This window comes from Psammomys obesus, unplaced genomic scaffold, assembly GCF_907164565.1.
Source record: "Psammomys obesus unplaced genomic scaffold, mPsaObe1.curated_primary_1811, whole genome shotgun sequence".
NCBI classification, from domain to species: Eukaryota; Metazoa; Chordata; class Mammalia; order Rodentia; family Muridae; genus Psammomys; species Psammomys obesus.
The window spans coordinates 14625627-14640668 of NW_026596120.1; positions in this window are offsets into that span (position 1 = coordinate 14625627).

A 15042-nucleotide genomic window follows, 5' to 3' on the forward strand; every position below is an offset into this window, starting at 1 on the left:
GGGGGGGGGGGGGGGGGGGGGGGGGGGGCAGCACCTCCCTGCTTTTGTGTTCATTTCACTAACCAGCTAATTAATTACAAAGTGAGGCTGAGTCAGATTCCTCCTACATCACACAGTTGACTTATGGTCCAAAACCTTCTTTAGATATCAGAGTGAGGAGGCCCGGGTTCTGTGGTCCACAGCCACTGAGGTTCTCGATGAAAGCAAAGAGGGGCCAGGAAGGGACACTGAGGCAGTCCTTATTTCACCTAGCTTAGTGGTTCTGTACTCTGGTCCCAAGTTAAAACTTAAGAGCTTTGAAAAGCTCGGTTCCATATTTTCAGACTCTTAGTGAGAGGAAGAGGCCTAAACACTGCCTTTTAAAAGTCCTCCCAGATTACACCAGTTTACAGCCAAAGCATGCTTTACAGACAGCCACTGTATTTATAGAACACAGGCTAGTTAATTGGGAGATTCCACTTAAGTAAACTCACCTAGAGAAACTGTTATAAAAATGTGACAGTAAGTGTTTTGTGTGTACCTGAAGTCTTGTAAGGCTTTGTTCATGTGAGGGAGCTCTGGAAAAAGCATCCTGAGGAACTTCAAGCGTTGGTGTCATCAACCCTGTCTTACAACAAAGCAAGCAGAGCCAGAGGACGGTGGCTTGCTCGCTAAGCAGGCTCTCCCAGAAGAAGAGGAAGATGTGCATCGTGTCAGTTAAGTCTTCTACCTCTCACCTCCTCTCATCAAAGAACGGGATGCGACTCCTTTGCCAGAGTCTGTTGGCCAAACAGGAGAGGCAGATCCAGCACAGTTCCACCCCACAGTTGCCACAAGAGCAGCTTCTTCAAGCATGAGGGTTCTCTGCTCTAGCCACAGGTTAGACCCTCACGGAGAGCGGGAAAATCCCTAGACCAGTATTTCCAGAATCTAGCCAGGCAGGGAATGTGCACACTCCAAATGAGGATGCCTGGAAGAGTGAGGCTTTCCAAGGAGTCAGTTTACCACTGGGCTGTGAACTCTGGCCTAACCATAGTTGAGTAAAATTTCGCTCTTTGTCAAGTCTATCTTCATCCTCTGTGGGAGACGCTGGAGTGTTCATTTGAGGAGCTGAGTACTCTGGATGGAAAGTAGAAAAAGGGTGAAAACATCTGTCCTTTCCATATGGCTGATGAAGACAGTCCCATTACCCCCTCAGCCAACCCATAGCTAGATGAACAAGGGGCTGGAGTCTGACTGGTAGAGATTGATTCTGCATGCAAGTAAAATACTCTGACTTTCTCTGAGAAAACAAATCCTGAGCTCCAGGAATATCAGAAAGGTCAAAACTGCTAAGCTATCTTTCCTAAAAACAAGCCTCAGTTCAGGATTACCTCAACAGAGAACGCATTAAGCTTAGTAGAGACAATGCCCCAATTTTATCTCTACCCAATGAGGTGGTGAGGAACATTGGCCAGGCAGAGCCAGGAAGAATGAGGTTTCTCCCACTTAGTTGATGGACTGACTCATCATCCTGAATGTGTGGATGTGCTGACATCAAATCCACCTAGTCTTCCACGTCTTTTACCATCAGGCAACAAAGCATCTTCACATTTCAGGCATTTCAGGCTGAGGATAAGTCTGTTTCTTCGTCGCTGGTCTCTGGAATTACTTTCAGACCAAAGCATGTGTCCTCTTTGTTAGATCCCGAGCTTTTGATTTGTTGCTTCTATGTTGAGACAAAGGCATACTGTCCCTGAATTTATGGAAATAGACTTTCAGGAAACCCACTGAATGAGTAAATAAAGAATCTTGAAAAGAGCTAGGTGTGGTAGCACACACCTTTAATTCCAGTGCTTGGGAGGCAGAGGAAGGTGGCTTTCTGTGAATTTGAGGTCAACCTGGTCTGCATAGTGAGTTCCAGTACAGCCAGACTACATAGAGAAACTCTGTCTAAAATAAAAATTAAAATTAAAAAGAAGAATCTTGAAAAAGTTATTATGGAGAACATACTCATTTTGATTTTTAAACTTATTTTTATTTTTAAAACTTACCAAGCAAACAACACAAAATGTATTGCATAGTTATGCCATGGAGAATTAAATTCATGTTTTTATCTCACCAAAGAAATGACAGTATTTGTTGTAGTACAATAGCCACACTAACCACGAAAACCAATCTTAATGAGATCTTGATGGTTTATTGAATGCAACACCCCAACACTGGGCATGACCAGAAACACAGGAAGGAACTCAGGAGCCTAACTGTGACATTGACCCATTATCAACAGTCAGTTTATAAAGGCAGGGCAGATGGTGAAACAGAGTGGTCAGCTCTGACTCAAGTTATTTTGCTAACAACAGTTCTGGCTAACCTTGAAAGTATGCTTGGGCAGTTGGGGCCAGCTGTGCTTATGTTTGGGGGCATTTCTGGGAATAAAAGATTCTCAATGAACATAAACATAGTTTGTGGCCAACCTTGTACAGATATCCTGTACAGAGATTCTTTTCCGTTGGCAATAAGCTGAGATGACGTGGCTGGTGGGCCTGAAACAAACAACAACAACAAAAATGGCCGTGCTTATGCCAGAAGGACCAGGCCTACAAGCTATTGTTTTAGATTTAAAACCTTTATTTTGTATTATGAAGATAATACTACAGAAAATTTTAAAATGCAAGTTAAAAGGATAAATTTCATGATCTCTTTTTGTAAAGTTATTAATACTGCTTACATCTCTTCAAACTTTTAAGACACCTAACATGGGCAAGGCATTCAGAACCCAGTACAATAAGTGAGTGAATGAATGAATGATTGAATAAACAAATTAATGAATGAACTAAGAGTACTAAGGTTGAAAAGTCCAGTTCTGTTACTAACTTTGTTACCACTTTGCAGCCATCTTGGTAAAGAATCATCCACACCAAGAATTATCAATGGATATCAAATTAAGAGGAAGGAACAGATCAGTTTTGTTAGTGATTAGGATATTTATTAGTAGGTCTTAAAGTGTCTCTTCACTGATTGCTTGTTAGTTGTAAACTCTACTAAAAGTCATATTGCCTGTGAGGGGCAGATGACCATCATACTTCACCAAATATGATACACTGAAGACAGACCATTACTCATAGAATAGCCCACCTGGGAATACTCACTAGAATCTAGTCACTAAGAGAAGTGGTCCTCCAAAAAGAAAAAAAAAAAAATGTCCTTCAAAAAATCCAATTGTCTGCCAGGAGTGGTGGCACATGCCTTTAATCCCAGCACTTGGGAAGCAGAAACCGATGGATCTCAGTGAGTTCAAGGTTAGCCTGATCTACAAAGCAAGTCAAGGACAGCCAATCTTGAAGAACAAGAATAAAAACAAACGAAAATTTCAATTGTCAAAAGGCATAAAACCTTGTGGCTTCTATTTATTATGTCTTTGAAAGACATAAATAAAACTATAAATTTCATTCAACATGGTGAGAAATTACAAAATAAAACCTGTAATTTAGCTACTTTGTGGTTTCTCCTTTTTTCCAAACTTTTATCGCCCTGGTTTCACCCCTTATCACTAGAGAGAAAGAAGGATAGAGTGGAGAGAGAGTTAGAAATTTATGAATATAATTTCTTCTTCGAGTACAACTACTAACAAACTATAACCAACCCCCCTGAATGACCAACAACCACCTACCCCACCGACTGGAGCTCTAGACTTTATATAGTTTCTCAAAAATTCCCAGAATTCCAAGTGTTACTTAATCACAGAAACTATCTACAGCTGGTAAAATCACACCTCTGCTACAGCAGCAGGCAAATTACAGTCAGGTGGTACAATGGAGCCCCATGTTCCCACACCAGGAAATAAAATGAAAACACATTTTTTAATGATATTTCTGTATTTTTAAAGAAACCAAACTTTCATAATTCTCACTACAGAAAACAGCCAGAAAGAAAATGAAAATTGAATATTCTAAGGAATTAATGTAAATACTAGACGAATTATGAATATCTGCCACAAAATTATATGAACACCGTAGTTTCTTTTCTGTTGCTGGGACAAAAAGCTAGGCTTTGGGCTCACAGTCCCAGGTTATGCTTTATCCCGGCGGGGAAGTCAGAGCAGCAGAAAATTGAGAGAACTGATCACCTTACATCGTAGTCAAGAGCAGAGAGGGATGAATGCATGCATGCTAGCTCTGAGCTTCCTCTCTCCACTTTTCACAGTCTAGGATCCCAAGATAGGTCTTCCTGAATCAATTAAAGTAATACCGACAATCCCTCACACATTCTCAAAGGTGAACTTTAATCTAAATAGATTTACTCAGAGGCTTGTCTCCTGGGAGTCTAGTTAACAATGAAGCGTTTCAGTTTCACAAGGTCCCATTTATTGATTGTTGCTCTTAGAATATGTAAAGAACTCAAGAAGTTAAAAAGCAACAAATCAAGTAATCCAATTAAAAAATGAGGTACAGAGCTAAACAGAGAATTCTCAATAGAGGAATGCAGAATGGCAGAGAAACACTTAAAGAAATGGTCAATGTTCTTAGTCATCAGGGAAATGCAAATCAAAACCACCCTGAGATTTCACTTTACACCTATCAGAATGGCTAAGATCAAAAACTCAAGTGTCAACACATGCTGGAGAGGATGTGGAGAAACGGGAACCCTCCTCCACTGCTGGTGGGAATGTAACTTATACAACCACTATGGAAATCAATCTGGTGCTTCCTCAGACAATTAGGAGTAGCACTTCCTCAGAAAATTAGGAATAGTACTTCCTCAATGCCCAGCTATACCACTCCTAGGCAAATATCCAAAATATGCTCAAGTATACAAGGACATTTGCTCAACCATGTTCATAGCAGCTTTATTCATAATAGCCAGAATCTGGACACAACCCAGATGTCCCTCAATTGAGGAATGGATGCAGAAATTGTGGTACATTTACACAATGGAATACTACTCAGCAATTAAAAACAAGGAAATCATGAAATTTGCAAGCAAATATTGGGACCTAGAAAAGATCATCCTGAGTAAGGTATCCCAGAAGCAGAAAGACACACATGGTATATACTCACTTATAAGTGGATATTAGACATATAATACAGGATAAACATACTAAAATCTGTACACCTAAAGAAGCTAAGCAAGAAGGAGGATCCTGGGTAAGATGCTCAATCCTCATTCAGAAAGGCAAACGGGATAGACTTTGGAAGAGGGAGAAAACAAGGAACAAGACAAGAGCCTACTACAGAGAGCCTCTGAAAGACTCTACCCAGCAGGGTATCAAAGCAGATGCTGAGACTCATAGCCAAACTTTGGGCAGAGTGCAGGCAATCTTATGAAAGAAGAGGGAGATAGAAAGACCTAGAGGGGACAGGAGTTCCACAAGGAGAGCAACAGAACCAAAAAAATCTGGGCACAAGCATCTTTTTTAAGACTGATACTTCAACCAAGGACCATTCATGGAGAATGAACCCCTGCACAGATGTAGCCCATGGCAGCTCATTATCCAAGTGAGTTCCCTGGTAATGGGAGCAGGGACTGTCTCTGACATGAACTCAGTGGCTGGCTCCTTGATTACCTCTCCGTGAGGGGGGAGCAGCCTTACCAGGCCACAGAGGAAGACAATGCAGACAGTCCTGATGAGACCTGATAGGCTAGGGTCAGAGGGAAGGGGAGGAGGACCTTTCCTATCAGTGGACTGGGGGAGGGTCATGGGAGTAGAAGGAGGAGGGAGGGTGGGATTAGGAGGGAACGAGGGGGGGCTACAGCTGGATACAAAGTGAGTAAATTGTAATAAATTAAAAAATAAATTAAAAAAACAATGCTGAGAAAGTTGTGCAGATTACATCAAATATAAATGGATTAGAATTACCTGTAATATATAGATTGTGAGATTAAATAAGAATATAGTTACATGTCTTTGTTGACCGAACAATTAAAACCTTAAAAGTCTGAAGTCTTTTGAACAGGAAAAAAAAATGTATACCAGCATAATATTAACAAAAAGAAAACTAAGCTGGGCATTGGTGTGCACTTGGGAGGCAGAGGCAGATGGATCTCTGAGTTTGAGGCCAGCCTCGTCTACAGAGTGAGTTCCAGGACAGCCAGGACTACACAAAGAAACTCTGTCAAAAAAAAAAAAAGAAAAAAAGAAAGAAAGAAGGAAGGAAGGAAGGAAGGAAGGAAGGAAGGAAGGAAGGAAGGAAGGAAGGAAGGAAGGAAGGAAAAGAAGCCATATAACACCATTTATACCAGACAAAGTAGAACTCAAAGCAAACTATTATTAGTTGAGAAGCTTTGAATGCTAAAAGGAAAAACCACTATGAACTGATATGCACCTATCAACTTCAAAATCCACTAAGTATACATATAGTATACATACAGAAGAAAAGCCCAAACCCATGAGAACAGTAAGAAATGGTAACATTTCTATCCCATCAGTTAAATTAACAGAAGGTTCAGAACCAATAAGAGAATTAATGATAGCAATTAATAGGTTGGATGGAGATTTATTGTAAAGCTGTTTCCTTGCAACACCACACTTCGTCTGGACCCTTCCGGGAATGACTTAGTATTTGACTCTGTTCCGGAAAAATTCATTCCAGTACCACCGCGGATGCAACTCTCGTCATCTCTTTCTTTATTGTACCAGTGACAATAATGGTAAAGATCTGTTGAACCAGGCCAACAGATAGATAATTAACTGTTGCCCAATTCAATCCCCAAACACTTTTCTCTACGATTGTGTTTTCCAGTATGGCAGCTACTGGCCATGTCGTTTGACTTGGCCAGATGGTTTTCCAGCCTTTCCCTTTGCAATCGCGTCTGTTTTTCCTGTGCTGATTTTGTAAGAATGGCGGTGGCACACACCGGTCCCAGCACTCAAGGAGGTAGAAGAGGGCGGATCTCTGAGTTCCAGGCCAGCCTGTGAAAAGCCAAAAGGAAAAAAATAAACAAACAAACAAACAAATAAATAAATAAATAAAGTTGCACAAAGCCATTATTTATCTCCCTCTCCTTCTCCCTTCTCCCCCTCCCTCCCCCTGCCCCTTCCCTTCCCATTCTGCCACCCTTGCTGCATGTCCACTCTGGCCCAGTCCTTGGTGATGAGCAGAAAGTTCCCTGGCTATCTGCGGAGGAGTTCTGAGCCTCAGCTACAAAGCAGCATCTCCTAAGCTGTGGGCGGGGCTCACGCTCTGAGTAGGCCACTTTCTCCAGGAATGCCTCCAGGTAGCAACCTTTCCTGAAATGTCAAGGCCTTCTGCAAACTTCCTCAGGCAAACATCACAGCCTGGGGCTGAAGGAGAGGGAGGCCAGGGAATTTGATTCTGGAAGGATTGTTTGTTCCAGGCTCCTAGAAGCACCAGGGGCTAAAACTTTTTCAGAAGCCATTTTCTGAGGTGATCTCTGGGTTCCCCTAGCTCCCGGGCTGTCCAACTGGTGTCCAGGAATCGGAGCTTTAGAGTCAATAAACACGGCACTGGTCCCTGAGACCCGTCTCTTCCCCATGCTCGTGGGAGTGGAAAAAAAAACAAGAGAAGCAAACTAAAGCCCCTTCGAGAGTGTGGGGGTCCTGCTCAGCCTCCTAAGCCAACAGTTCTTCTCGTCTTAAAAACTGTAATGCAAGCCTCCTATTTTAATGCGTGAAAGTTGAAAACAATCTCAGCCGAGAAAAGTAACATTGGAAAAGATTAGAAAAGGGGCTGTTAAAAGGTGGCTGGAGGGGTCGCTGGACCTTTGCCCTCCTCCCCCTCTCTTTTCTGCTTTTTACAATTAAAAAGAAAGAAAAGAACTGTCATTGCTCCTATTTTGAAAACGTAAGATAAGTCATTTTTGACTGTTATGAAAATGTTCATGACCCGATTCTAGCATCACAGTGAAATGAGCCCTCTAGGGAGGGACTGAATTTCTTGTCAAAAAGCTATAATTTAAACTCATCGCCAGGTTTTTAATGTGGTGATGCTGTTTCCTGGTGTGGCCAGCATTCCAGCATTATCCCTCTGCCCCTGAGCTGTCATGCCCCCACATTCATCAGTCATATGGTTAATTAACAATTAAATCCCCATTGGACTTACTGGATATGTCTTCCACCATTTAATCCCATTAATAACTTCATGCCAATCACTGTCTTCAGCAGGTGTGGGGGGGGGGGAGCTTGCTCATGTCATCTCAGTGAGCTCTGTGGTTTTTAATGGAGCCGGAAGCCTCTTCTCTCTCCTCTTCACTGTTTTAGTAGCCATTATTAATTAAAAATATATCAGAACACTATAGGCACTGGAGAGACGGTTCAATGGTTAAGAACCTTTCATGCTCTTTCAGAGGACCCAGCGTTCAGCTGCCAGCACCAACATAGCAGCTCACAGCTCTCTGTAACTCAAGTTCCAAAAGATCCAATGTCTTCTTTGGGCTTCTACAGGCACCACACACACAGAGAGAAACACACACGCGATGCACACACATACAAGCAGGCAAACGGTCACGTACATAAAATAAAATAATAGAAAACATTCAATAGAAAGCATAATAGAAAGGAGAAAGTCACACAGTCGTTGCTTTAATGTATCTAGCCGCTGTTAGGCTCAGTCCTCCTGCCCCTCTTTTTTTCCTGTTAGAAAGCTATGATCAGAGAAGGCTGTGGTTCTTAACCACCCTTCCCCAGGCCCATCCACTCTGAAAGGACACTTACTTGTGGGGTTTTTTTGTTTGTTTGTTTTTTTCTCACTTATGTGTTTGGATACTGTTTCCTTGTAAATGAAATGTCTCTTCGCATCGGTTCCAGGACAGATCTTGTAATGGTCCCACTGTGAACCTAGAAGGCACATAGCAACTGCGCTCCAAGGGGGCAAGGCTAACCTTGAGCTGGCAGCAAAATGTGGCACCCTTCCCCTGTGAAGGGTGCAAGAGTGAGGGGGCCGTGAACACTCAGATTCCCTGAACAGAGCCCCTTAAGACCTACTGTATGAAGCCCAAGTTGTCATGCAGATCCCAGGACACCAGGGAACTACAGGACAGCTATGCACTAAGCAAAAAGGCAGGCAAGGGGTGCTACAGACCTGAGAGGATGTACGTGTGTGTTATGGAAATCAGAGCTAGAGCAGGTGACGCTACCCCAGTGTTTTGGAAAGAGGGAGGATCACAATTAAGACAACTAGAGATGAAGAGGGAGGCATCACAACAGACACTGAGCAAATTCAGAGAACCATGAGGAGTGACGTGCCACCTAGTGGCCCTAAGTAGGTTTTGTTTAGATCATCGAAGTGTGTGTGCCTGTCCCTGTGCGTGTGCGGCAGGAAACTCCAAAACTCAATTTGTTTCGGAAATAGAAAGAGTGAACTCAGGCATGTATTCCAGTGCAACCTGAGTCCTAGGCTGTGACCTTCAGTAAACTTTGTGAGGCTTTAGTTTTACTTTCTTGACATCATATGTTTGTTCAAAACCCAACGTTAACATCAAACTTGTGATCTTCCTGGCTCAGCCTCCTAAGTAGTTTATATCTCTAAAATAATAATATCCCCTTGAGAAAATTACCTAATGAATTAAAGTGTGAAGTACCTGACTGTTCGACCGTATGTGCTAATAAGATAAAAACCATTCCTTTAGCAGAATATGGCATCCCCTACTCTGCCTCACACAGTGATCCACATAACAGAACTGTCTATCAAATGCTTATTAAACAACAAAAACAGGGAGTTATGCATGTCTTCCTATTTAATCTCCATGGGAGCCTACGAGGGAGTTGTCATTTATGCCTTCATTTTGCTCCGTGTGTGTGTGTGTGTGTGTGTGTGTGTGTGTGTGTGTTTGCATGTGTATGTGCCTGTGTGCATACTTCTGGTTTAGCCTCACCCTCCAATTGTCACATGACTGTCACCACCATCAAACAGAGCAACTTACAGTGACCTCCAACAGACCTTGTCTGGTAGTCATGGCAACAAAACCAGCAATATTCTACAGCAGGTCCTAGGTCTTCGTTTTGGAGGTGGTTAGCACTTCCTACCCTCTCCCGAGATTCTGCTCACTGCTCTCTCCCGCCCTAGCTGTACATAATCTTAGAGATATGGAGTAAAAGGGAATATTTCTATTGAGGATGGGACTTCTCAGGGGTCACCCACGCTCCTGTATGTATATAAACCCAGGGAACTTATTAGTTCACCGGGGCAGAGTTGACAGAACCTCTGCTTGGTCTATCAGTTCACTTCCTATTAGGCAGGGATATATGTTAAAACTACTTCAACCTCCCAGGAAGGTTGTGTGTGTGTGTGTGTGTGTGTGTGTGTGTGTAGTGTGAGTGTGTGTGGTATGTATGTGTGTCCAGTGTATGTATGTGTAATGTGAGTGTGTGTGAGTGTACTGTGTGAGTGTATGTGAGGTGTGTGTGAGTGTGTAAGTGAGGTTATGTGTGAGTGGCGTGTGTATAATATCTGTGGCTGGTGTGTCTTGTGTGTGGTGTGAGTGTGTGAATGTGTATATGGTGGCAGGGAGAAGACTGTTTCGGTTACTGGCTCTTTCACACTTCCTCTGAAGCCGCAGCCTCCATGACTCCCAGGACTAGAAAAGCCAAGAAAGGGTTTCTGGGGCTGGGGGAGTCATGTATATAAACAGCTCTGCAAGGAGCTAACCTTTTCCTTCCTCCAACTGCAGGGCAAATAAATGCTGCCGCATCAATTCTTAATGAGATTAGGCCCGCATGTTAAGGAACTATCTGCTAAGGAGCCGCCCGGAGGCTGAGAACCCGAGGGGAAGCTAACTGGCCAGTGAGACAGCATCCCACCACTGAGAGGTCCTGTCAGCTGGAGGAGACCCTCACAGGAGTGTGGGAGACAGGAGCCTGACCGAGGCAAAGCCTCCCTGCACCTGACTCTTTGCCAGCAACCCTGTCAGTGAGAGAAAAGCATTTGTGAGGCCCCCTTTCCAAGTCTCGCCCCCAACACTAGGCTTCTGATTTTGTCCCCCAAGGGGAAGGTGGCAGCATCATGGAACCAGGATCAAGACAGCTTCAGGCTCCAATCAAGTTCCCCAGCCTGATGAGAGAGAGAGAGATTTCGAGACAGGGTCTCACTGTGTAGCTCCGGCTGTTCTGCCACTCACTTTGTAGACTAGGCTGCTCTCAATCTCACAGAAATCTTCCTGGTTCTGTCTCTGGAGTGCTGGGATTAAAGGTGTGTGCCACCATGCCCAGCTAAGAGAGGTGTTGGATAGTGTCTGGATGCCTCTGTTTCCCTCCAGTCCTGTGCTCTCTAGGGATTTCTCTACAAGAAAGATCAGAAACGAATGTGTCTAGAGCAGAGTGGGTACTCAGCAGACAGGCATGGCCATGTGCAGCCCATGGCTCACAGCCTTTCCTACCGCTCCTGCTCCTGAGTCAGGTGGGGGAGGAGCCAGGAGGTTCATCACAGACAGAGAGGTGACTCTAAGCTGCTCATTTTCCAAAGCCATCGGCAGTCAGGAAGTGTCAGAGGGAAGGACCAGGGTTTCCTACCCTGAATGGATGATTCCATTCAGCAAGATCAGACATCCAGGAAGATGGCACTATATGTTCAAAGACTGATTTATTTGACCCACTTACTAAGTACCAAGACACTCCTAAGTGAAGACGAGATAAATGTGGTCTTCCAGGTTGGTTAGACACAGGGAGCTGAAATAAATGATAAGTGAAGTCACTGTTCGTTATCCTTAACCCAGTAAACCGTGAGTTGAAATTTTAAAGGCCTCATCTTTTTAACATGCTTTTTTGTTTTTTTTTTTGTTTTTTTTTGTTTTTTTTTTTAAATAGCAAGTTTAAAGCTCATCAATCCATTAGCTAAAAGCGCCGCTGCCCCAAACATGGCAATTTCCTAAATACCAAATCAATGATTTCCAGCATAAACAAGGCAATCAGGGCTACAAAAATAGAAGGCTCCCGGCAGAACTCACTTCTGAGGGACAAGGAAAGCTTCCCCAAGCGAAAATGTGACTCAAAGCAAGCTGCGAACAAGCTGGGAATGATCACCTCTGTCCGAAACACGTGGTTTCCTGCTGAGGTGGGAATGTGTACAGCTGGGGTGAAGGAGAAATACAGGCAAGAGGTCTGACCTCAGCCTCGGTTTCTCCGGTGGTACAGCGTGCGTGCGCTTTGTTCTTTCACCCTAAGGCTGGGCGGGAGCTTTGGGTTGACTTCATAGCAATTGCAAAGTTGCTACAGAATGGCCGCAAACTTGGCCTGCTCCTTTAAGTGACCAATACGTCTTTATGTATGTGTCGGTGTGTATATATATGTATTTATGTATGGGTATGCATGCATGCATGTATAGGTACATACATGCATATGTACATGCGTGCATGGTATGTATGTATGTGTATGTGCAAGCACAGCAAGAACGCTCCTTTGAGACAGGGTCTCACACTGAACCTAGAGGTAGTACCTGGCAAGCCTTGGCGATTCCCAGCTCCCCATAGTTCAGGGGTCACAAGCACATGTATGCCGTACCCTATTTTTCACGTGTGTGCTGGTGATTGGGAGCGAGGCCCTCATGAGTTCAGAGCTGGTATTCACACTTACCAAGCCCCTCTCTGCTCTTTGCTGGAAGCTCGCACAGTGACAAATTTCACTCCTAAACCCGCCCCAGCTGCTCCCACAGGGCTTCACACTTGGTGAAGCCATCTTCAATTGCCTCTGGAATACGTTTTGTTTTTCAGTCTCCAGGCATTTGCGCTGTTTCTGGGGCTTCTTTGGCAGTTAGTTTCTCATTTTGCTCCACTGTGATCTGACAAGACATGAGGCATCAGGCCCATTCTCTCTCATCTGTCAAGGCCCGTTCTGAGCCATGTAAAGGAACCCATTTGAGAGAGAAGAACCCCCACGGGCTGCTGAAAAGAATGTGTATTCCATGTCCGTTGCACAGAATATTATAGGTTAAGTCACTTGATGATGGTACAGTTCACGACTGAAGTCGCTTTGTTGATCTTTAGTCTGGGTGAACTTTCTGTAGATGAGTGTGGACTACTGAAGTCACTCACTGTAAGGTTTGGTACAATCTCGGTTGTCAACTGACTTCGTCTGGAATCAACAAAACACAAGCAGCTCGACTGGGAGGGATTTTGTTTGGATTGGATCATTTGAGGTGAAAGACCCACCCTAAATCCAGGCGGCACCTTCTGGTGGCAGCCCACACGAAAGGACATGGAAGAAAACGCGTTTGCTTTTGGGCCGCTTGCTGTAACTCTTGTTGGCAAGTTCGTCTACCCTGTGGCTAAGGCAGACACTCCTTCACTAGTGTTAGAACTCACTTCTTTAGGATTCCAGAGTAGACTGAAGATCAGCGGCCTCTAGGAATCCTCCAGGACCCCAGCACCATATTGGGAATGCTGAGACATTCGGTCTCAATATCTGAACAACTACTGGATTGTTGAAGGCCTTTCCACTGGGAGACAATGTCATTGGACTACTTGGACCACAGCCTGTAAGCGACACTAGTAAATATATAAACATATAATATATATATATATATATATATATATATATATATAGTGTGTGTGTGTGTGTGTGTGCTATAACAGCACTTCAGACCTTGGTAGGCCCTAAGACCTTAGCACAACTGACTCCATGGTGGAAGTGCCATTCATAAAATAACTCAGCACATAAACAGCACCAGCTGCCAAAACTAAAGCCAAGACCTAATCCATCAAAGTCCATAGCTCTGGAAAAGTCTCTAAATGCACTAACCTTGCTTTTTAGCTTCTGTAGTTCTGCTTCTGGCTCTCTGTTCTTGTTAACTGGAGTATGTCAACCCAGAACATAGGTTTTGTGCTTAAAAGCTCATCCTGAGAAAGGCTCTGGGCTGCACGGGATCCTGAACATCTGGTGTAGTCGCTAGCTGGCTAATAAAGACTTTCTATTGTCTGAGCAGTCTTCTCTAGTGAATATGTGTGTGTGTGTGTGTGTGTGTATTATATGTGAATTATATATATCTATTATGTGTATATATGTATGTGTATATTATGTACATAATTCTACCAGTCTATATTCCTTTCCCTAACTAATGCACTCATTTTTATAAATCACAACCTATCCAAATTTTCATTTCCTTTACTATTTATGAAATTAGGGGCCTAGGGTTTTTACACACTTACGGTGAGAAGTCACGCAACAGTTACTTTTGAACATATCTCACTGTGTTCCCAGTACACGGCCAAGCACACTTCATGCTCAGACAAAACCCCCAGCCAGGGATAGCAGAACTCACAGTAAGCAGCTAGCTGTCAGTGTGTCTGGGGAGTGTGGGAAAGGACCTACAGCCTGTTCTATCATGGGCTGAGAGGCTCCCAGTCCAATAACTCCGTGTATTTCTGTCAGAGGAAGAGACAGTCTCACCCTCCTGAGGCCTCTCTAGGCGGATGAAGCTGCCTTTTTCCTGATCGCATTCTAAAGCCATGGGGTCCCATCACAACCTTAGATTTAGCATTACAATTTTGGAATGTATTAAGGATTTCATGAGTCTGGACTCAGTAATGTTTAACCATAAAGGAAACTAGATGTCTGCATTTTTTTGTTGTTGTTAAGATTGTATAACGTCTCAATTACAAGCAATATGAGGTTGGCTGGGACTACTGCTTGCTTTGACACCGCTGCTTCTCGATCCATTTAATGTGCTCCCTCAGGCTCTATTTGGCATGCAGGTTAGTGTTCCGGAGAGCAGAGGAAGGAGGGAAAGGGGAATGGTAGATATCAGAACGGGTCTTGATATGATAATCCTATATGCAAATGGGAAGAGGCTCAAGCTCCTGAAGACTGGGTGTTTAAATGGAGCTCAGAATGGAATAGAGCCTTTGGGATCCCGGGGAGTCGTGACAAATTACAACCACCGGCAGAGTTTAACCACCAGTGTGTTGGAATGACTTAAGCCCAGTGTGCCAAGTTCATGAACTTCTCTGGACGAATGGCATGGCCCTGGAAATAGGGAGCTGGGAAACAGCAAAGCAATTCTGCAACCAGGATGCACCGGTCCAAATCCTGCCTCTGCCAACAAGCTTTGGGAGGACTGCCACCAGCAGCGTGTTGCTTCTCTGGCTGCTGAAAGCCAGTTCCATACTGTCGCACGGGGTGTTTCTGTTCTTCAT